This window comes from Trachinotus anak, unplaced genomic scaffold, assembly GCF_046630095.1.
Source record: "Trachinotus anak isolate AG129_WGS33_773 ecotype Australia unplaced genomic scaffold, CSIRO_AGI_Tana_v1 ptg000026l, whole genome shotgun sequence".
NCBI classification, from domain to species: Eukaryota; Metazoa; Chordata; class Actinopteri; order Carangiformes; family Carangidae; genus Trachinotus; species Trachinotus anak.
In genome coordinates, this window is record NW_027273877.1 from 15,310,001 (window position 1) to 15,331,563 (window position 21,563).

General features: G+C 43.7%; 18 non-coding genes and 2 pseudogenes across 18 annotated transcripts in view; all 20 read right to left on the reverse strand.

The window, feature by feature from the left end:
* Positions 1-92, reverse strand: part of LOC139610076 (5S ribosomal RNA) — a 119-nt gene extending 27 nt beyond the window's left edge. Inside the window, exon 1 of the ribosomal RNA XR_011685524.1 lies at positions 1-92. This exon is cut by the window's left edge and continues 27 nt beyond it. This is a non-coding gene — a ribosomal RNA (5S ribosomal RNA).
* A 272-nt stretch (positions 93-364) lies between these two features.
* LOC139610231 (5S ribosomal RNA) lies at positions 365-483 on the reverse strand. Its single transcript, XR_011685677.1, has one exon. It is a non-coding gene; the product is annotated as a 5S ribosomal RNA (ribosomal RNA).
* A 6,466-nt stretch (positions 484-6,949) lies between these two features.
* LOC139610668 (5S ribosomal RNA) lies at positions 6,950-7,068 on the reverse strand. Its single transcript, XR_011685973.1, has one exon. It is a non-coding gene; the product is annotated as a 5S ribosomal RNA (ribosomal RNA).
* A 280-nt stretch (positions 7,069-7,348) lies between these two features.
* On the reverse strand, positions 7,349-7,457 carry LOC139610442 (5S ribosomal RNA; annotated as a pseudogene).
* Positions 7,458-7,729: 272 nt separating this feature from the next.
* LOC139610633 (5S ribosomal RNA) lies at positions 7,730-7,848 on the reverse strand. The gene has a single exon (XR_011685939.1). It is a non-coding gene; the product is annotated as a 5S ribosomal RNA (ribosomal RNA).
* Positions 7,849-8,120: 272 nt separating this feature from the next.
* Positions 8,121-8,239, reverse strand: LOC139610670 (5S ribosomal RNA). The gene has a single exon (XR_011685975.1). It is a non-coding gene; the product is annotated as a 5S ribosomal RNA (ribosomal RNA).
* A 272-nt stretch (positions 8,240-8,511) lies between these two features.
* Positions 8,512-8,630, reverse strand: LOC139610671 (5S ribosomal RNA). The gene has a single exon (XR_011685976.1). It is a non-coding gene; the product is annotated as a 5S ribosomal RNA (ribosomal RNA).
* Positions 8,631-8,902: 272 nt separating this feature from the next.
* LOC139610672 (5S ribosomal RNA) lies at positions 8,903-9,021 on the reverse strand. Its single transcript, XR_011685977.1, has one exon. It is a non-coding gene; the product is annotated as a 5S ribosomal RNA (ribosomal RNA).
* Positions 9,022-9,301: 280 nt separating this feature from the next.
* Positions 9,302-9,420, reverse strand: LOC139610673 (5S ribosomal RNA). Its single transcript, XR_011685978.1, has one exon. It is a non-coding gene; the product is annotated as a 5S ribosomal RNA (ribosomal RNA).
* Positions 9,421-9,700: 280 nt separating this feature from the next.
* On the reverse strand, positions 9,701-9,819 carry LOC139610674 (5S ribosomal RNA). Its single transcript, XR_011685979.1, has one exon. It is a non-coding gene; the product is annotated as a 5S ribosomal RNA (ribosomal RNA).
* A 272-nt stretch (positions 9,820-10,091) lies between these two features.
* LOC139610675 (5S ribosomal RNA) lies at positions 10,092-10,210 on the reverse strand. The gene has a single exon (XR_011685980.1). It is a non-coding gene; the product is annotated as a 5S ribosomal RNA (ribosomal RNA).
* A 280-nt stretch (positions 10,211-10,490) lies between these two features.
* On the reverse strand, positions 10,491-10,609 carry LOC139610676 (5S ribosomal RNA). The gene has a single exon (XR_011685981.1). It is a non-coding gene; the product is annotated as a 5S ribosomal RNA (ribosomal RNA).
* Positions 10,610-10,881: 272 nt separating this feature from the next.
* Positions 10,882-11,000, reverse strand: LOC139610096 (5S ribosomal RNA). Its single transcript, XR_011685544.1, has one exon. It is a non-coding gene; the product is annotated as a 5S ribosomal RNA (ribosomal RNA).
* Positions 11,001-11,280: 280 nt separating this feature from the next.
* On the reverse strand, positions 11,281-11,389 carry LOC139610443 (5S ribosomal RNA; annotated as a pseudogene).
* A 272-nt stretch (positions 11,390-11,661) lies between these two features.
* On the reverse strand, positions 11,662-11,780 carry LOC139610123 (5S ribosomal RNA). Its single transcript, XR_011685571.1, has one exon. It is a non-coding gene; the product is annotated as a 5S ribosomal RNA (ribosomal RNA).
* A 280-nt stretch (positions 11,781-12,060) lies between these two features.
* Positions 12,061-12,179, reverse strand: LOC139610677 (5S ribosomal RNA). The gene has a single exon (XR_011685982.1). It is a non-coding gene; the product is annotated as a 5S ribosomal RNA (ribosomal RNA).
* Positions 12,180-18,114: 5,935 nt separating this feature from the next.
* On the reverse strand, positions 18,115-18,233 carry LOC139610678 (5S ribosomal RNA). Its single transcript, XR_011685983.1, has one exon. It is a non-coding gene; the product is annotated as a 5S ribosomal RNA (ribosomal RNA).
* Positions 18,234-18,505: 272 nt separating this feature from the next.
* On the reverse strand, positions 18,506-18,624 carry LOC139610679 (5S ribosomal RNA). The gene has a single exon (XR_011685984.1). It is a non-coding gene; the product is annotated as a 5S ribosomal RNA (ribosomal RNA).
* Positions 18,625-18,896: 272 nt separating this feature from the next.
* On the reverse strand, positions 18,897-19,015 carry LOC139610030 (5S ribosomal RNA). The gene has a single exon (XR_011685481.1). It is a non-coding gene; the product is annotated as a 5S ribosomal RNA (ribosomal RNA).
* A 272-nt stretch (positions 19,016-19,287) lies between these two features.
* LOC139610005 (5S ribosomal RNA) lies at positions 19,288-19,406 on the reverse strand. Its single transcript, XR_011685457.1, has one exon. It is a non-coding gene; the product is annotated as a 5S ribosomal RNA (ribosomal RNA).
* Between the last annotated feature and the right edge of the window lie 2,157 nt (positions 19,407-21,563).

Here is a 21,563-nt window from a genome sequence, read left to right on the forward strand (position 1 = left end):
GGTCTCCCATCCAAGTACTAACCAGGCCCGACCCTGCTTAGCTTCCGAGATCGGAGGAGATCGGGCGTGCTCAGGGTGGTATGGCCGTAAGCCGCAGAGCAAGTGACAACTACCCCCTTTATACATGATGATCCACACCATCACAGACATGGCTGTGTATGTCAAGCGCGGGTGTCTTTGCTCGACTTTCTTTCTTTCTTTCTTTCTCTCAACTTGTCAACTGTGTAATGTGATAATATGAAAGTGTGGTTTGTGCACTGTGAGCTGAACTGTCTGCACAGTGATTGACAGTTGAGCAGTGGCACAGTCAGTGCTGTTTACTGAAGCAGCAGCATCCTCTGTTGTTTGCACAGAAAAGTGAAAAAGCTTACAGCACCTGGTATTCCCAGGCGGTCTCCCATCCAAGTACTAACCAGACCCGACCCTGCTTAGCTTCCGAGATCAGACGAGATCGGGCGTGCTAAGGGTGGTATGGCCGTAAGCCGGAGAGCAAGTGACAACTACCCCCTTTATACATGATGATCCACACCATCACAGACATGGCTGTGTATGTCAAGCGCGGGTGTCTTTGCTTGACTTTCTTTCTTTCTTTCTTTCTCTCAACTTGTCAACTGTGTAATGTGATAATATGAAAGTGTGGTTTGTGCACTGTGAGCTGAACTGTCTGCACAGTGATTGACAGTTGAGCAGTGGCACAGTCAGTGCTGTTTACTGAAGCAGCAGCATCCTCTGTTGTTTGCACAGAAAAGTGAAAAAGCTTACAGCACCTGGTATTCCCAGGCGGTCTCCCATCCAAGTACTAACCAGGCCCGACCCTGCTTAGCTTCCGAGATCGGACGAGATCAGGCGTGCTTTTTTTTTTTTTTTTTTCTTCTCTTTTATTATCAAAAAATTCAATTTTTTACATCATTCAATCTTATTCTCAACATGTAAACTCGGACAGTGAAAGCTAAAGTATGCAGTGATTTATGCTTTTTTTAAAACCCATATTTACATTATATTTACAAACACCAAAGAAAGAAACAACGAAAAATCAGTGCAGTCTCCACGCCCCCAGGAGAGATTCACATTAATTTTCTATGAAGACTGGATCTCCCTCCAATACAGTGAACTGAAGGGTACCGGTGTCCACATTTAAACCCAAAGAAAGAAAGAAACAACAACACCAAAAGGAGAAAAAACCAAACTAAAATGAAATACATTAAAATAAAATGGACTATAATGGCGTGATGAAATAAAATACCCTGCTGGAACCAGATAGAACACAAATCAACCAGCAAGGAAGACCAACATTCTGAAGAGACATAATGACACTACTTAAAAAGCAAAACTTAGCACATTGTCTCCTGTTATTCTCACAAGTTTTGCTTTGTCTAAGAAGATTTTTTCAAATTTCTGTTTGTCTGCTTTTTGCATTGTCCGTATATGAAGTTTTATTGAGTTTGTGAAGATCTTCCACCTGTTGGTTTGTCTGTTATCATAGAGTGCATAGTTCCTGGCTGTATAGATTGTGTGTCTGGCGAAGGCAAGGATGATATTGATGAGTTCATTGTTAATTCCTTTTCTCTTTTCCGTTAGTCCAAATAGCAGAGTCCACTGCCAGTCCGTTGTGTTGGAAATCCTGAGTTCACAGCACATTTCCAGGAGTTCTTTGACCTGCTCAGAGAAAGGAATGCAGACGGGACAATGCAGGAGGAGATGCTCTAAATCCTCCTCCTGCTCTTGACAAACAGTACAGTCTCTTCCGTACATGTTTTTGTTAATCTGGTGCAGAATGACGCCTGTGAAGATCCTCCTGTGCCTTATTTTGTAATCTGTGTTAGTGCATTGTGGGTTACTGTAACAAGGACTTATGTTGTGCCAAATTGTAGACGTGTTTTTGAATGGGAATGCTTTCTTCCAGGTTATTTCTGAGGTGGGCCTCCGTGTGGCCTTTTTTAGCAACATAGTGTACCATGTTTTAGATTTTATTTCTTGCATGCTTTTGGTGTGTGCACCAGTCCACAGGAGGAAATCCAGGGTGTCATCCTGCACCTTACAAACAGAGTTTTTGTGGGCTTGTTTCCATTCAGGAGGCATGTTCTTTTCCATTTCCTCACACACCTGTTGTATGTACTGTTTTTTCCCCTTGCACCCTTTGTCCCTCAAAGCAGTCATTATTTTTTCACTGTCTATTTTACCCTTTCCATTCATTATGTCCCCTAATGTTTGCAGCCCTGCTGCCACCAGGAAGCCATATGAGAGGGAGGTGCCCCTACAAGTGAGCTCTGGATTGTGGAGGATGGGGAGCTTCAGTAACTGTGACCTATTGGAGACCTTTGTCTTGAGGAGTGGCCGTGCCAGCTCCCAGGCTTCAAGGATCTCTCTTTCAAACGGTTGGAGATGTGAGTACTGTTTCTTGGGTAGAATTTGGCAGAGGTTGTGTCTGCCACAGTGACCTAAGGAGGTTATTGTTTTTTGCAGGTAATCTTGCCATGGATGATTTTTAGAATTTTGCAAGGCTTTTTTGATTGTTTGAATTCTGAAGACATGTTTCTTTGTTGCAATATCAATTAGTTTTAGACCTCCTTCTTTATAGTCATTGATTATTGTCCTGTGTGCTATTAGATTTCTTTTGCTTCTCCAGAGAAACGTGGAGATGCTGTTATTTATGCTGGTTTGGATGTGTCCGGGTATGTCGTAGACTGCCAGTATGTGGTTTAGCTGTGAGAGCACAAGGGAGTTGGCTACGACCACCTTGCCTCTCAGTGTGAGCCCCCTCATCCTCCACAGTGCCAGCGTGCTGCTTATTTTTCCCAGCGCCTCCCTCCACGTTTTGTCTCTGGCTTTGTCCTGGTTTTTCCCCAGGTGCACTCCCAGGACCTTGACACTCTCTCCTGCCTCCCTGAACTGCCATCTGCCTGGTGACCGCACCACCTCGCCACAGTACATGATTTCTGATTTGTTAAAGTTGACTTTTGCCCCTGATGCTTTGCTGTATGTTTCAATATGAACTAAAACCTTGTCTATGCTGTCCTCATCCTGTGTCATTATGTTAGTATCATCCGCAAACTGTGCTATTTTGTGTTCTTTCCCTGCTGGTGATGTTATACCTTTAATTTGCTTGTCCTTCCTGATTAACATTCCGAGGGGTTCGGCCACCAGGCTGTATAACAGGGAGGAGAGGGGACAGCCTTGCCTTATTGATCTTTGAATCCGAAAAGTGTCTGATAATTGCCCATTGCATTTGACTTTACTGTTTGCATTGCTGTATAGTAATTGTATCCAATTTGTGAAGTTATTGCCGAAACCAAATTTTGCCAGTACTGCCCAGAGGAAATTGTGTTCGACTCTGTCAAATGCTTTGTTGAAGTCCACACCCAGATAGATTCCACCCTGTTTTGTCATGTGATTTATTGTTTCTTTAACTGACAGAATTGTGTCTGTGATGTCTCGCCCCGGAATGGCGTAAGCTTGAGACCAGTTGATGATGGAAGAAATGACTGATTTTAACCTGTTTGCCAATATCTTGGTGAGAATTTTGTAATCTGTGTTTAATAAACTGATTGGTCTGTAATTCTCCAGCAAGGCTTTGTCCCCTCTGTTCTTGTATACAACAGTTATCAGTCCAAGTGTCAAGGTCCTGGGAGTTCGACCTCCATTTTGCATATGGTTATACATTGTGAGTAGGATCGGAGCCAACCTGAGTTTAAAAGCTTGATAAAACTCAGCTGACAGCCCATCTGTGCCTGGACTTTTGTTCTTCCCCAGTTCTCCTATTGCCATCTCCACCTCCTGTAAGGTAAGTGGAGCATCACACCACTCTCTGTCCTCTTTAGACAATTTACTTTCAATACTCTCCATAGCTCCCTCCATACTTTCTGGTTTTATGTTACAACTTGTGAATAACTGTTTATAATATGTTTGTACTGTTTCTAAAAGATTTACTGCATCTGTTATTATTTCACCTTTCTCATTTTTCAATTCTTTTATGAATGTTTTGCTTTGCTTCCTTTTTTCTAGACCCAAGAAATAGGCAGTACATTTTTCTCCTTCTGTGATATGCTTCGCCTTGCTCCTGATTATTGCTCCCTTGCACCTTTTCATTTCCAAGTGATCTAATTGAGATTTTAAGCATATATATTTACTGACATCATAATTTGGTTCTTCTTCAATCTTCTCTAATTCTCTCCTTACCTGTTCTCTGATTTCTTCCTCTTCTCTGTTTTCTATCCATCTCTTTTGTTTGCAATAATTAATACATGCTTTTTTGATTCTTAACTTAGCTCCTTCCCACCACTCTATCACATCTTCTGTGTTCAATATTTCTTCAGTCATTGCTTCTAACAGATTATTCATTTTTCTTCTAAATTTCTCATCTTCAATGCAACTATTGTTTAAGCACCACAAGCCTCCATTTCTAAACTCTCCTGTTTTCCCCATTCTTATTTCTAGCAGAGAGTGGTCACTCCAGCTGTTGGGTATGTATCTTGCACTTTTTAACTGAGACACCACTGCTGGAGTGCCTAAGCATAGATCAATTCTTGACTGCTTCAACTTCCCTTCAACTACTTGTCTCCTTGAGAACTCTCTTTTGTTTGGCTGTAACACTCTCCATATCTCTGTCAGGTTATTATCATTCATGGTTTCATACAGTATTTTCCTGCTGGCATCCTCCTTAAATACATTATTTGCTGAGATATCCATTTTGTTTAAAACAACATTGAAGTCCCCTATTATCACACAATTCGTTTTACACCATTTTGTTATTTGTTTGAAAAATATTTTCCTGTTTTTTTCCTCATTTGAAGCATATACATTTATAATCCTTTGTTTTTCCCCCCCTCTTTCCACATCTATTACAATCATCCTGCCTTCAGCGTCTTTATGCACACAGTCCGTTTTTTCAAAGCTGTTTTCTTTGCATAAGATGGCCACTCCTCTCGCTAAATCTGTCCCATTAGCATACATGACCGACCCTCTCCACAGCGCTTTAACAAAACTGATGGCGCTTTCATCCCATCTTGTCTCTTGTAAACATAAGATATCACATTTGACAGACCCAAGAATGCATTCAATTTTCCCTCTGCTGCGGAGCCCACGGGCATTGAGCGAGAGAATAACTGTCATGGAGAGGGTGAGCTGCAAAAATGAGAGATTTGCTATCATATCTGATTTTTTGCCTTACTTTTTTTGCTTTTTTTCGCCTGCCTCTCTGTATTTTGCCTTTTTCTGATTTGCGTGATCTGTGTGAGGTCCATGTCGGATTCCGAGTCAGCCATTTGGGGAGCTGCTGGCGGTGCGCTCTTCGCCGAGCGCGGAGCGCAGAGCGGAGCGCTTTGCGGAGCGTCCGTTTCAGCCTGAGAGGCGGCGGTTAATAGTGATTTTTCCAGAGCAGGGAGATCGGCGGGTCCGAGAGCTTTTCCCAGTCCCGTCCCCGCCTCAGTGTGCTCTCTTTGGCCGCAGGGCAGACTCATACTAGCGCTCTCGATGTCAGAATCACACCACTGCGCGCTCACCAAGCTCTCGTCTGCCTGCGGCTCTGCGCTGGGACTCCTCGTCTCACCAGCTCCCGCCGCCTCACTGAAACACTCCATCTCCGCCTCCTCAGCTTCGCACTCACTCCCCTCCTGACCTGACTCAGACCCTTCACGGACCTCCTCTGATTCACTGTTCCTACAGACACAGTTTTCCATATTGTTGTGGCATAGCTCACACCTCTCCTCGACTTTTACGCATTCTCTCGCGTAATGCCCCTGGACTCCGCATTTATGACAGGTGAATTCCGGGCATTCTCTGAGGATGTGCCCTGGCTGAATACAAATTCTACACACCTTAACCTGCCTGTCATGAATCACCCTGAAGTATTCCGGCCCCGTGGCCGTTTGAAACCGAGCCGAATAAGGAAGAGACTGTACCGTTTCATTAAACTTTACTTTCACGTACCTGGTCCCGTCTGCGATTCTCGTTCCCGGCCACATTCTTCTCTTAATCTGTGATGTGGCCGACACTCCCCAGCCATGTAGTTTCTGCAGTATTTCCTCGTCCGTAATGTACGCCGGCAGCCCCAGGAATGACACCACCAGCTCGTCATTTGTCAGCTCCTTCCCCAGCACACTCGTTGCTCCGATCCTGAAGCCGTCCAGCAGCCTTTGTTTCCCAGACGTGTTCGTCATCGTGATCTCGTATCTCTTGTTACCAATGCATCTGCATGCAATTAGTCCCCCGCACAGCTCTCTCACACACTTCATTAGCTCCATCGTTGTTACATTGTCATCTCCGTTTAGCTCAATCTGGATCGTTAAATCTTTTTCATAAGCCGTTTTCGTTCCTGCTGTCTGTGTTTTCGCCGTTACCGTTTCGTTTAGTCCGTTTTCCTTTCTCAAAGTGTTTGTAAACTGTCCATTAGTCCTGGCCGCCATTTTGTCCATCCGTAGTTTAAACCCACAAACGGGTTCAAAAAAAAAGAGGGAAAAGAAAAAGCTGTAATCCCCCCAAACAGCGTTAAAGCTGTTGGGGGAATGAAAACACACAAAAACCACAGTCGCTCAAACACTAAAACACGCTCATTCACACAAATAATAACTCGAAAAAAAACACTCGCTCGCTCGCTCGCTCTCTCTCGCTCACTTCCTATCTCTCAACTGCCGTGCAACCTGTCATGCGTGATGCGTGCTCAGGGTGGTATGGCCGTAAGCTGGAGAGAAAGTGACAACTACCCCCTTTATACATGATGATCCACACCATCACAGACATGGCTGTGTATGTCAAGCGCGGGTGTCTTTGCTCGACTTTCTTTCTTTCTTTCTTTCTCTCAACTTGTCAACTGTGTAATGTGATAATATGAAAGTGTGGTTTGTGCACTGTGAGCTGAACTGTCTGCACAGTGATTGACAGTTGAGCAGTGGCACAGTCAGTGCTGTTTACTGAAGCAGCAGCGTCCTCTGTTGTTTGCACAGAAAAGTGAAAAAGCTTACAGCACCTGGTATTCCCAGGCGGTCTCCCATCCAAGTACTAACCAGGCCCGACCCTGCTTAGCTTCCGAGATCGGACGAGATCGGGCGTGCTCAGGGTGGTATGGCCGTAAGCCGCAGAGCAAGTGACAACTACCCCCTTTATACATGATGATCCACACCATCACAGACATGGCTGTGTATGTCAAGCGCGGGTGTCTTTGCTTGACTTTCTTTCTTTCTTTCTTTCTCTCAACTTGTCAACTTGTCAACTGTGTAATGTGATAATATGAAAGTGTGGTTTGTGCACTGTGAGCTGAACTGTCTGCACAGTGATTGACAGTTGAGCAGTGGCACAGTCAGTGCTGTTTACTGAAGCAGCAGCGTCCTCTGTTGTTTGCACAGAAAAGTGAAAAAGCTTACAGCACCTGGTATTCCCAGGCGGTCTCCCATCCAAGTACTAACCAGGCCTGACCCTGCTTAGCTTTCGAGATCAGGCGTGCTCAGGGTGGTATGGCCGTAAGCCGCAGAGCAAGTGACAACTACCCCCTTTATACATGATGATCCACACCATCACAGACATGGCTGTGTATGTCAAGCGCGGGTGTCTTTGCTCGACTTTCTTTCTTTCTTTCTTTCTCTCAACTTGTCAACTGTGTAATGTGATAATATGAAAGTGTGGTTTGTGCACTGTGAGCTGAACTGTCTGCACAGTGATTGACAGTTGAGCAGTGGCACAGTCAGTGCTGTTTACTGAAGCAGCAGCGTCCTCTGTTGTTTGCACAGAAAAGTGAAAAAGCTTACAGCACCTGGTATTCCCAGGCGGTCTCCCATCCAAGTACTAACCAGGCCCGACCCTGCTTAACTTCCGAGATCTGACGAGATCGGGCGTGCTCAGGGTGGTATGGCCGTAAGCCGCAGAGCACGTGACAACTACCCCCTTTATACATGATGATCCACACCATCACAGACATGGCTGTGTATGTCAAGCGCGGGTGTCTTTGCTCGACTTTCTTTCTTTCTTTCTTTCTCTCAACTTGTCAACTGTGTAATGTGATAATATGAAAGTGTGGTTTGTGCACTGTGAGCTGAACTGTCTGCACAGTGATTGACAGTTGAGCAGTGGCACAGTCAGTGCTGTTTACTGAAGCAGCAGCGTCCTCTGTTGTTTGCACAGAAAAGTGAAAAAGCTTACAGCACCTGGTATTCCCAGGCGGTCTCCCATCCAAGTACTAACCAGGCCCGACCCTGCTTAGCTTCCGAGATCGGACGAGATCGGGCGTGCTCAGGGTGGTATGGCCGTAAGCTGCAGAGCAAGTGACAACTACCCCCTTTATACATGATGATCCACACCATCACAGACATGGCTGTGTATGTCAAGCGCGGGTGTCTTTGCTCGACTTTCTTTCTTTCTTTCTTTCTCTCAACTTGTCAACTGTGTAATGTGATAATATGAAAGTGTGGTTTGTGCACTGTGAGCTGAACTGTCTGCACAGTGATTGACAGTTGAGCAGTGGCACAGTCAGTGCTGTTTACTGAAGCAGCAGCATCCTCTGTTGTTTGCACAGAAAAGTGAAAAAGCTTACAGCACCTGGTATTCCCAGGCGGTCTCCCATCCAAGTACTAACCAGGCCCGACCCTGCTTAGCTTCCGAGATCGGACGAGATCGGGCGTGCTCAGGGTGGTATGGCCGTAAGCCGCAGAGCAAGTGACAACTACCCCCTTTATACATGATGATCCACACCATCACAGACATGGCTGTGTATGTCAAGCGCGGGTGTCTTTGCTCGACTTTCTTTCTTTCTTTCTTTCTCTCAACTTGTCAACTGTGTAATGTGATAATATGAAAGTGTGGTTTGTGCACTGTGAGCTGAACTGTCTGCACAGTGATTGACAGTTGAGCAGTGGCACAGTCAGTGCTGTTTACTGAAGCAGCAGCGTCCTCTGTTGTTTGCACAGAAAAGTGAAAAAGCTTACAGCACCTGGTATTCCCAGGCGGTCTCCCATCCAAGTACTAACCAGGCCCGACCCTGCTTAGCTTCCGAGATCGGACGAGATCGGGCGTGCTCAGGGTGGTATGGCCGTAAGCCGCAGAGCAAGTGACAACTACCCCCTTTATACATGATGATCCACACCATCACAGACATGGCTGTGTATGTCAAGCGCGGGTGTCTTTGCTTGACTTTCTTTCTTTCTTTCTTTCTCTCAACTTGTCAACTTGTCAACTGTGTAATGTGAAAATATGAAAGTGTGGTTTGTGCACTGTGAGCTGAACTGTCTGCACAGTGATTGACAGTTGAGCAGTGGCACAGTCAGTGCTGTTTACTGAAGCAGCAGCGTCCTCTGTTGTTTGCACAGAAAAGTGAAAAAGCTTACAGCACCTGGTATTCCCAGGCGGTCTCCCATCCAAGTACTAACCAGGCCCGACCCTGCTTAGCTTCCGAGATCGGACGAGATCGGGCGTGCTCAGGGTGGTATGGCCGTAAGCCGCAGAGCAAGTGACAACTACCCCCTTTATACATGATGATCCACACCATCACAGACATGGCTGTGTATGTCAAGCGCGGGTGTCTTTGCTTGACTTTCTTTCTTTCTTTCTTTCTCTCAACTTGTCAACTTGTCAACTGTGTAATGTGAAAATATGAAAGTGTGGTTTGTGCACTGTGAGCTGAACTGTCTGCACAGTGATTGACAGTTGAGCAGTGGCACAGTCAGTGCTGTTTACTGAAGCAGCAGCGTCCTCTGTTGTTTGCACAGAAAAGTGAAAAAGCTTACAGCACCTGGTATTCCCAGGCGGTCTCCCATCCAAGTACTAACCAGGCCCGACCCTGCTTAGCTTCCGAGATCGGACGAGATCGGGCGTGCTCAGGGTGGTATGGCCGTAAGCCGCAGAGCAAGTGACAACTACCCCCTTTATACATGATGATCCACACCATCACAGACATGGCTGTGTATGTCAAGCGCGGGTGTCTTTGCTCGACTTTCTTTCTTTCTTTCTTTCTCTCAACTTGTCAACTGTGTAATGTGATAATATGAAAGTGTGGTTTGTGCACTGTGAGCTGAACTGTCTGCACAGTGATTGACAGTTGAGCAGTGGCACAGTCAGTGCTGTTTACTGAAGCAGCAGCGTCCTCTGTTGTTTGCACAGAAAAGTGAAAAAGCTTACAGCACCTGGTATTCCCAGGCGGTCTCCCATCCAAGTACTAACCAGGCCCGACCCTGCTTAGCTTCCGAGATCGGACGAGATCGGGCGTGCTCAGGGTGGTATGGCCGTAAGCCGCAGAGCAAGTGACAACTACCCCCTTTATACATGATGATCCACACCATCACAGACATGGCTGTGTATGTCAAGCGCGGGTGTCTTTGCTTGACTTTCTTTCTTTCTTTCTTTCTCTCAACTTGTCAACTTGTCAACTGTGTAATGTGAAAATATGAAAGTGTGGTTTGTGCACTGTGAGCTGAACTGTCTGCACAGTGATTGACAGTTGAGCAGTGGCACAGTCAGTGCTGTTTACTGAAGCAGCAGCGTCCTCTGTTGTTTGCACAGAAAAGTGAAAAAGCTTACAGCACCTGGTATTCCCAGGCGGTCTCCCATCCAAGTACTAACCAGGCCCGACCCTGCTTAGCTTCCGAGATCGGACGAGATCGGGCGTGCTCAGGGTGGTATGGCCGTAAGCCGCAGAGCAAGTGACAACTACCCCCTTTATACATGATGATCCACACCATCACAGACATGGCTGTGTATGTCAAGCGCGGGTGTCTTTGCTCGACTTTCTTTCTTTCTTTCTTTCTCTCAACTTGTCAACTGTGTAATGTGATAATATGAAAGTGTGGTTTGTGCACTGTGAGCTGAACTGTCTGCACAGTGATTGACAGTTGAGCAGTGGCACAGTCAGTGCTGTTTACTGAAGCAGCAGCGTCCTCTGTTGTTTGCACAGAAAAGTGAAAAAGCTTACAGCACCTGGTATTCCTAGGCGGTCTCCCATCCAAGTACTAACCAGGCCCGACCCTGCTTAGCTTCCGAGATCGGACGAGATCGGGCGTGCTCAGGGTGGTATGGCCGTAAGCTGGAGAGCAAGTGACAACTACCCCCTTTATACATGATGATCCACACCATCACAGACATGGCTGTGTATGTCAAGCGCGGGTGTCTTTGCTTGACTTTCTTTCTTTCTTTCTTTCTCTCAACTTGTCAACTTGTCAACTGTGTAATGTGATAATATGAAAGTGTGGTTTGTGCACTGTGAGCTGAACTGTCTGCACAGTGATTGACAGTTGAGCAGTGGCACAGTCAGTGCTGTTTACTGAAGCAGCAGCGTCCTCTGTTGTTTGCACAGAAAAGTGAAAAAGCTTACAGCACCTGGTATTCCCAGGCGGTCTCCCATCCAAGTACTAACCAGGCCTGACCCTGCTTAGCTTTCGAGATCAGGCGTGCTCAGGGTGGTATGGCCGTAAGCCGCAGAGCAAGTGACAACTACCCCCTTTATACATGATGATCCACACCATCACAAACATGGCTGTGTATGTCAAGCGCGGGTGTCTTTGCTTGACTTTCTTTCTTTCTTTCTTTCTCTCAACTTGTCAACTTTGTAATGTGATAATATGAAAGTGTGGTTTGTGCACTGTGAGCTGAACTGTCTGCACAGTGATTGACAGTTGAGCAGTGGCACAGTCAGTGCTGTTTACTGAAGCAGCAGCGTCCTCTGTTGTTTGCACAGAAAAGTGAAAAAGCTTACAGCACCTGGTATTCCCAGGCGGTCTCCCATGCAAGTACTAACCAGGCCCGACCCTGCTTAGCTTCCGAGATCGGACGAGATCGGGCGTGCTCAGGGTGGTATGGCCGTAAGCCGCAGAGCAAGTGACAACTACCCCCTTTATACATGATGATCCACACCATCACAGACATGGCTGTGTATGTCAAGCGCGGGTGTCTTTGCTTGACTTTCTTTCTTTCTTTCTTTCTCTCAACTTGTCAACTTGTCAACTGTGTAATGTGATAATATGAAAGTGTGGTTTGTGCACTGTGAGCTGAACTGTCTGCACAGTGATTGACAGTTGAGCAGTGGCACAGTCAGTGCTGTTTACTGAAGCAGCAGCGTCCTCTGTTGTTTGCACAGAAAAGTGAAAAAGCTTACAGCACCTGGTATTCCCAGGCGGTCTCCCATCCAAGTACTAACCAGGCCCGACCCTGCTTAGCTTCCGAGATCGGACGAGATCGGGCGTGCTCAGGGTGGTATGGCCGTAAGCCGCAGAGCAAGTGACAACTACCCCCTTTATACATGATGATCCACACCATCACAGACATGGCTGTGTATGTCAAGCGCGGGTGTCTTTGCTCGACTTTCTTTCTTTCTTTCTTTCTCTCAACTTGTCAACTGTGTAATGTGATAATATGAAAGTGTGGTTTGTGCACTGTGAGCTGAACTGTCTGCACAGTGATTGACAGTTGAGCAGTGGCACAGTCAGTGCTGTTTACTGAAGCAGCAGCATCCTCTGTTGTTTGCACAGAAAAGTGAAAAAGCTTACAGCACCTGGTATTCCCAGGCGGTCTCCCATCCAAGTACTAACCAGGCCCGACCCTGCTTAGCTTCCGAGATCGGACGAGATCAGGCGTGCTTTTTTTTTTTTTTTTTCTTTTATTATGAAAATATACAAAGCTTTTCAGAACACAATATTTACATATACATACACATTAACAACAAAACAAAGCACAAAGGATAAAAATCATAAATTAATATGAAATCTACCTCCATCATCAATAGAAATAAGGCTACTGCCTTGCACAAAAAACTCCTCAAACAAACTCCTACTCAAAAAGTTCCATCGCAAAGCAACATCTTTCCTTAATACCGATACAAACAAAGCTAACACTTCTATCCTCTTCCCTTCAAAATGTGCTAAATTTCTCCTTAGCCATACTGCATATCTAGCATGACTTAATACAAAATTAAACAAATTAACATTCACAGTTTTTGATGTTTTACTTGAACCAAAAAAGAAAACTTTCTTCCAATCATTCGCTATCAGATCTAATTTCCAATTGTTTTTGATCAGGGTTATTAGTTTCAATTGAAAGTTCTTTAATTCCTTGCATTCAAAAAACAAATGCATCAGTGTTTCAGGATCTGATTTACAAACATCACAAAACCGATCTACATTTTTATTAATTTGGTGAATGACCACATTCGTGTATATTCTGTTATGTCTGAGTTTGAAGTCCAAATTTTCACAGTCTATGCTATTGTACTTGACATGTAAATTTTTCCAAATTTCTTTCACATTCAGATCCTGAAATACCTTCAACCAAACATTTTCTGATGCTGGGGTCTTGATTTCTTTCATCAGCATCAACGTGTACAACATCTTTACTTTTATTTTATTAAAGAGCATTTTCCCATCAATCTGATCAATGTACAGATCTGGTAGCTCACTCTTTCCTACCTGAACTGTTTCCCTCTCTATTGTTTTAATCCATATATCCGGTAAGCTTCCTTTTATGCACTTAATCACATTATCCACCTTAGTTCTACCTACCTCCTCGTCTATCTCCACAACACTGTCAAAAATGGCTCTATTTGGCAAGAAGCCAGGCACATACTCATAAGCAAAATCTCTCACTTGTTTTAATCCTGCTTGTATGAAAACTTTGTCATACAAAACATTCCCACTGTTTTTTATTTGTGGATTCATAAATACTGGCTGATCTAATATTTGATTTATTGTTTTGCAGTCATATTTCAGGTGCTCAATGAAATCTGCCCAAGCTAGAAATACCTCTTGATAAAACACAGGAAGATTTTCCAACATATTCTTTCTGAATCTCATAAAGATCCCACTGTCCCCACATCCTCCACTTTTACACAGAAAATCCTTAAAGAACCCTTTCCAACCATACTCCTCCTTACCATATAGATATTTTTTAACCACCTTTATTCTCAATGCTTTTCGTTTAACATCTAAGTCCATCAGTTTTAGCCCTCCCTCTCCATACCCTGCTATTAATGTCTTCATAGATATTTTAACTCCTTTTCCTCTCCACAGAAACTTACTTATTACAGCTCTCACCTCATTCAAAACCCACTCAGGGAGATCTAGAGCTCCCATCACATAATTAAATTTTGATAGAAGCAATGAGTTAATGACTACAACCTTACCTTTTAATCGCAGCCCTCTCATAGACCACAAATTTAATAATTGTTTAACTTTATTCAATATACCAGTCCATGTGGCATCTCTCGCTTCCTTACTCTGTACTCCTATGTTCACACCCAATATTTTAATGAAGTCTCTCGTTATCTTTAAAGGAATTTCACACTCTTCTGGATTTGTATGCCCTACACACATAATTTCTGATTTTTCTATGTTTACTTTTGCTCCTGATGCTCTCCCATATGTTTCAACATGTTTCATTATTCCTTTTACACTTTCTATGGTTCTGACAGTAAAGGTTGTATCGTCAGCAAATTGATGAATTAGACTATTTGTGCTATATGGTATTTGAATGCTTTGTAAAGAAATGTCTTTTTTACATAGTGTTGCCAATGGTTCTGCTGCTAAAGAATAGAGCAAGGCTGAAAGAGGACAGCCTTGTCTGACTGACCGTTGTACTGGGAAAACATCAGTGAGCATACCATTTATTTTCACACAACTTTTAGCATTTGCATATAGCAACATTATCCAATTAACAAACCTATCCCCAAAACCAAATTTGCCCAAAACCTGTTCTAAATACCCATGTTCAACCCTATCAAAAGCTTTATTTAAGTCTAAATTCAGGACTAGACCACCCTCACCATCATTATTCATACTATTGACTACATCTCTAATTGTACATATGACATCAGTGATGTCCCTACCTGGTATACTATAAGCTTGTGTTGGTGCTATTATTTCTCCTACCACGTCCCTCAATCTATTGGCTAAAGCTTTTGTTAAAATCTTGTAGTCCGAGTTCAACAGACTTAAAGGCCTGTAATTTTCTAATTTAAACGGACTCCCTCTTTTTTTAAACAAGATAGTAATAACCCCTGTTGCCATTGACTCTGGAACCGTTTTCCTTTCCTCCATACACTTATACACTTTCAACAGTATTGGCACCAATATATCAGAAAAAACCTTATAAAATTCATGTGTCAGGCCATCTGAACCTGGACTCTTGCTGGATTTCATTTGCTCTATAGCTATTTTAATTTCATCAATTGTCAAATCATCGTCACACATTTGTTTACTTTCATCTGATATTCTGGCATCAACAGTATCTAATATCTCATCCACACATTCCTGCACTATACCTTCCTTTTGAAACAGTTTTGCATAAAAAGCTTCCACTACCTCCAAAATGCCTACAAAATCTGTCACTCTCTCTCCATTCTCACTTTCTAGCTCCGTTATATAAGACTTTACCTGTTTACTTTTCTCCAAGTTGAGAAAGAAGTTTGTACACTTTTCTCCCTCAACTGCATACTGAGCCCTACTTCTGATAACTGCTCCCTCATATTTTTCTCTCTCATAATATTCTATCTCACCTTCTAATTTCATAAAGTATGTCCTATCCCGATTCGGATCCTCCTCCAGTCTTTCCAGCTCTTTTATTAATTTTTCTTTCACTTCATTTTCCTCTTTCTTTTTCACAAAGTTCCTCTTTTTTGCAAATCTAATACTTGTTCTTTTTATTTTATTCTTCATCTGTTCCCACCATAAACAAACATCGTCTTCAAATAAAGTATTTTCTTGCTCATTTTTTATAAGTCTTGAAATAATTTTTCTATATTCCTCCTCTTTTAACAAACAAGAGTTTAAACACCAAACCCCCCCTCCCCTCCCTTCACATCTCACCCCAAAACCAAAAGTTAAAGCAGCATGATCACTTAAACCCAAAAACTTATATTTTACATTCAAGACCCAACTCAAAATATTTCTTTTAATCAAAACTAAATCTATTCTGCTTTGTTTCACTTTTCCCAAAACCATTTGCTTTCTTGAGTATTCTCTCCTGTTTGGATACATATCCCTCCATACATCAACTAAATCTTCCTTATTCATAACATCAAATAAAACACTCCTTGAAGTATCGTTTCTGAAATTAACACTGCTGGACCCATCCAGCCTTGTACACCATAAATTAAAATCACCAACCAAAATACATCTCTCAGTACAAAAAGTCCTCAAATTATCAAACATTTCTCTTCTTTCCTTTTCAATATTTGGTGCATAGACATTAATTAATCTAAACCTAATGTTACAAAAATTAAATTCAATGACAAGCAACCTCCCTTTGTCATCTTTGTGGACTACCTGTATGTCAGTCAATGTCTCCTCTTTTACCAAGATAGCAACACCACATGCTCTGTGACTCATATTATTTGCAATAATTTTGCCTCTCCACAGTGAGCTGATATCTTTAAAAACTTCGTCAGTCCAGTGAGTCTCTTGCAGGCACAGTACTTCTGCTTTTATGGCATTAAATACCAACTCCGCTTTCGTTTTTCCTCTTAGACCGTTACAGTTAAACGAAGCAATATGCAACATAAGGCATAAAACAAAAAAGAATAGCAGAGCAGCAGCCATACCTCTACTTTTTAACCTTCATCTTCTCCTTTTCCTTCGCCCTCTTCTTTCTCTTCAGCTGTCTGATGGTCTCTGCGCTGACGTCCATCCCCTCCTCGCCCTCAGACCCGTCCGACACAGCTTTCCCGTCTTTTTCATTTGCTGCCCGCGTTCCAAAGCCAGCATAATTGTCTGGATTTTGTGGTGCTGGATTATCAGAGTCTCTCCCTCCTTCGTCTCCTCTCGATTCCCCACAGTCACGGTTTCCCTCCTCGTGGGTCTCTCCGGTCATTCCCGGCTCCTCCCTCTCGACGCCGCCTCTCCGTCCATCCTCCTCTCTCCCCGTATCGGCGCCGTCCTCCGCCTCTCTCTCCTCCTCGTCAGAGACGTCGGAGTATGACGGCTCTTCGGCGTCCTCCCCCGGCTCTCCACACACACACAGGGAGATCTTTTCTTTGCACAGAGCACATTTCCCCTCCGCATCACACTCTCGTGCGTAATGCCCCTGTTTCCCACATTTAAAACAAATAAAAGTGGGACAGTCTCTGACAATGTGGCCAGGCTGTATACACAAGCGGCAAACTTTAACTTGCCTGTCATGGATGACGCGGAAGTGCTCCGCTCCGCTTACCGTCTCAAACTTAGTGGAATATGGCAATGATTTCACAGCGTCTGTGAAACGGACCTTTAAAAACCTCGTCCCATCAGCGATGTCCGTCCCTGGCCACATCCTCCTCTTAATGGACGAGACCGCAGTGACTCCCCAGTCCTGTAGTTTTGCCAATATTTCCTCATCCTCTATGTAAGTGGGCAGATTAATGAATGAGACGACCATTTCATTGTTACCCAGTTCTTTCGCCATCAGTCTGTTGTTCCCAATTCTCAGTCCGTCCATCAGCTTTTTCTTCCCGCTTTCCTCTTTCATCGTCAGCTCGTATGACTTTGGCGTCTTAAAACGGCAGCCAAGCACTTCTCCACACTCCGCCCTCACTTTTCTCAGCATGTCCATCATCGTTGTTCTCTCCTCTCCTTCTATTTCCAACATGATTGTCAGTCTCTTTTCGTACATTTTCTTCTGTTTTTCCGCACTCGCGGGCATTCTCTTCTCCGTCGTCTTTTCCGTTCCTTTGTCTGTCACCGTTGGATCCATTTGAATGATTTTTTAAACACAAAGAGTCCCCCAGACAGCAAAAGCTGTCGGGGGATGTAACCCACAAATTAAATACTAAACTAAAAAATTACAAACCAGCAAAAACCAAGGCTGAAAACGATCCAAAAAAACACGGACTGATTGACTGTCGTGAACGTACGGCGTGCTCCTCCTCTGTGCGTGCTCAGGGTGGTATGGCCGTAAGCCGCAGAGCAAGTGACAACTACCCCCTTTATACATGATGATCCACACCATCACAGACATGGCTGTGTATGTCAAGCGCGGGTGTCTTTGCTTGACTTTCTTTCTTTCTTTCTTTCTCTCAACTTGTCAACTTGTCAACTGTGTAATGTGATAATATGAAAGTGTGGTTTGTGCACTGTGAGCTGAACTGTCTGCACAGTGATTGACAGTTGAGCAGTGGCACAGTCAGTGCTGTTTACTGAAGCAGCAGCGTCCTCTGTTGTTTGCACAGAAAAGTGAAAAAGCTTACAGCACCTGGTATTCCCAGGCGGTCTCCCATCCAAGTACTAACCAGGCCCGACCCTGCTTAGCTTCCGAGATCGGACGAGATCGGGCGTGCTCAGGGTGGTATGGCCGTAAGCCGCAGAGCAAGTGACAACTACCCCCTTTATACATGATGATCCACACCATCACAGACATGGCTGTGTATGTCAAGCGCGGGTGTCTTTGCTCGACTTTCTTTCTTTCTTTCTTTCTCTCAACTTGTCAACTGTGTAATGTGATAATATGAAAGTGTGGTTTGTGCACTGTGAGCTGAACTGTCTGCACAGTGATTGACAGTTGAGCAGTGGCACAGTCAGTGCTGTTTACTGAAGCAGCAGCGTCCTCTGTTGTTTGCACAGAAAAGTGAAAAAGCTTACAGCACCTGGTATTCCCAGGCGGTCTCCCATCCAAGTACTAACCAGGCCCGACCCTGCTTAGCTTCCGAGATCGGACGAGATCGGGCGTGCTCAGGGTGGTATGGCCGTAAGCCGCAGAGCAAGTGACAACTACCCCCTTTATACATGATGATCCACACCATCACAGACATGGCTGTGTATGTCAAGCGCGGGTGTCTTTGCTCGACTTTCTTTCTTTCTTTCTTTCTCTCAACTTGTCAACTGTGTAATGTGATAATATGAAAGTGTGGTTTGTGCACTGTGAGCTGAACTGTCTGCACAGTGATTGACAGTTGAGCAGTGGCACAGTCAGTGCTGTTTACTGAAGCAGCAGCATCCTCTGTTGTTTGCACAGAAAAGTGAAAAAGCTTACAGCACCTGGTATTCCCAGGCGGTCTCCCATCCAAGTACTAACCAGGCCCGACCCTGCTTAGCTTCCGAGATCGAACGAGATCGGGCGTGCTCAGGGTGGTATGGCCGTAAGCCGCAGAGCAAGTGACAACTACCCCCTTTATACATGATGATCCACACCATCACAGACATGGCTGTGTATGTCAAGCGCGGGTGTCTTTGCTCGACTTTCTTTCTTTCTTTCTTTCTCTCAACTTGTCAACTGTGTAATGTGATAATATGAAAGTGTGGTTTGTGCACTGTGAGCTGAACTGTCTGCACAGTGATTGACAGTTGAGCAGTGGCACAGTCAGTGCTGTTTACTGAAGCAGCAGCATCCTCTGTTGTTTGCACAGAAAAGTGAAAAAGCTTACAGCACCTGGTATTCCCAGGCGGTCTCCCATCCAAGTACTAACCAGGCCCGACCCTGCTTAGCTTCCGAGATCAGACGAGATCGGGCGTGCTCAGGGTGGTATGGCCGTAAGCCGCAGAGCAAGTGACAACTACCCCCTTTATACATGATGATCCACACCATCACAGACATGGCTGTGTATGTCAAGCGCGGGTGTCTTTGCTTGACTTTCTTTCTTTCTTTCTTTCTCTCAACTTGTCAACTTGTCAACTGTGTAATGTGATAATATGAAAGTGTGGTTTGTGCACTGTGAGCTGAACTGTCTGCACAGTGATTGACAGTTGAGCAGTGGCACAGTCAGTGCTGTTTACTGAAGCAGCAGCATCCTCTGTTGTTTGCACAGAAAAGTGAAAAAGCTTACAGCACCTGGTATTCCCAGGCGGTCTCCCATCCAAGTACTAACCAGGCCCGACCCTGCTTAGCTTCCGAGATCGGACGAGATCAGGCGTGCTTTTTTTTTTTTTTTTTTTTTCTTTTTCTCTTTTATTATCAAAAAGATTCAAATACATTTGAAATTCATTATTATTCCAATTTTGTGATGATATTTACATTATGTACACAGTGAAGACAACAAAAACCAACAAAAGAAAAGTAGAATCAAAGAGTCTACCTGAGAATCTACAAAAAACAGCCATCAACACTAAGGTCGAGAAATTTAAATGTAACATTATTGAATAAAGGAAAATGACAAACAAACAAACAAAATTCACATTTTACATCATTATCTCTAAATCACCATTGTCTTGTAACTTTATCAGGCTTGTATTTGACATGAATGTTCTTTGAAAGTCCATGCTTTTTATTGAAATCATTATCCTGAGGTGTAATTTTAAAGAATTTCTGAAAAGCTCCCATCTATTCACAGTTTTATTATCATGTAATGCATAGTTCCGGGCTGTATATATTGCTTGCCTTGTGAAGGCCAAAATGATGTTAATTAACATTGTGTTAGCATCTTTCTTTCTGGCTACAAGCCCAAAGAGAAGAGTCCACTTCCACTCGCTTTCCTCTGTAAAAGAGATTCCACAATGCTGTTCCAAGAGAACTCTGACTCGTTGGCTGAACTCTTTGCAGACCGGACAGTGCAAGACAAGATGTTCTAAATCCTCCTCTTCTTCCCTACATACAGCACATTCTCTTCCATACCTTGTTTTATTTATTTGGTGTAGAATAATGCTCGTGAAAACTCTTCTGTGTCTTATTTTGAAATCAATGTTTGTACAATGGGGGTTGCCATATTTGGGCATTATATTATGCCAAATAGTAGTTATATTTTTGTTTGGAAAATGTTTTTGCCATGCTTTCTCTGAGGCAGGCCGTTGTGTGATTTTTTTTAAGAATAAGTTGTACCAGATTTTGGATTTTATTTCCAGGAGGTTTTTGGAGTTGTGACCTGTCCACAGAAGAAATTCTGGAGCATCACTCTGCACCTTACCATATGTTTTTGTCCAGACAGCTCTCCAATGTAATGGAAGGCCTTCTGAGATTTTACAGCACATTTGATCAATAATACCTTTTCTTATTTTAATTCTCTTATTTTTAACAACACTTTGGATTTTCCCTGCATTTACTATTCCCTTCTCATCCAGCACATCTCCCAAAGTCTGTATACCTGCCTGCACCAGGAGGGCACAGGAAAGTGGTCTGCTCAAATGCATAATCTCTGGGTTGTGGAAAATGGGGAGCTGCAAAAGTTGATTTCTGTTTTCTACTTTAGCCTTGAGGAGTGGTCGAGCCAACCCCCAAGCTTCCAAGATTTCTTTATCAAAAGGATTGAGATGTGAGTATTGAGTTTTAGTTTGAACCTGACAGAGATTGTTTTTATTGCAATTGCCTATGGAGATGAGTGAACTATGGAAAAAATCTTTCCATACATGTTTATTAGTAGTTTGTAAATATTTCTGTATCATTTTAATTCTCAGTGCATGTTTCTTTGTCACTATATCAATTAGTTTTAAACCACCATTATTGTAACTGTCAATGATTGTGTTGTGAGCTATGAGGTTTCTTTTGCTGCCCCATATAAAGGCAGAGATGCAGTTATTAATGCTGTTTAGAACTTGACCTGGCATATGACAGACAGATAGCGTATGAACTAGTTTGGATAGAACCAAGGAGTTGATCACGACCACCTTACCTCGCAGCGTTAGCCCCCGCATTTTCCACAACGCCAGCGTATTACTGATTTTGCTCATCAGCTCCTTCCATGTTTTGTTTGCAGCAGCCTCCTG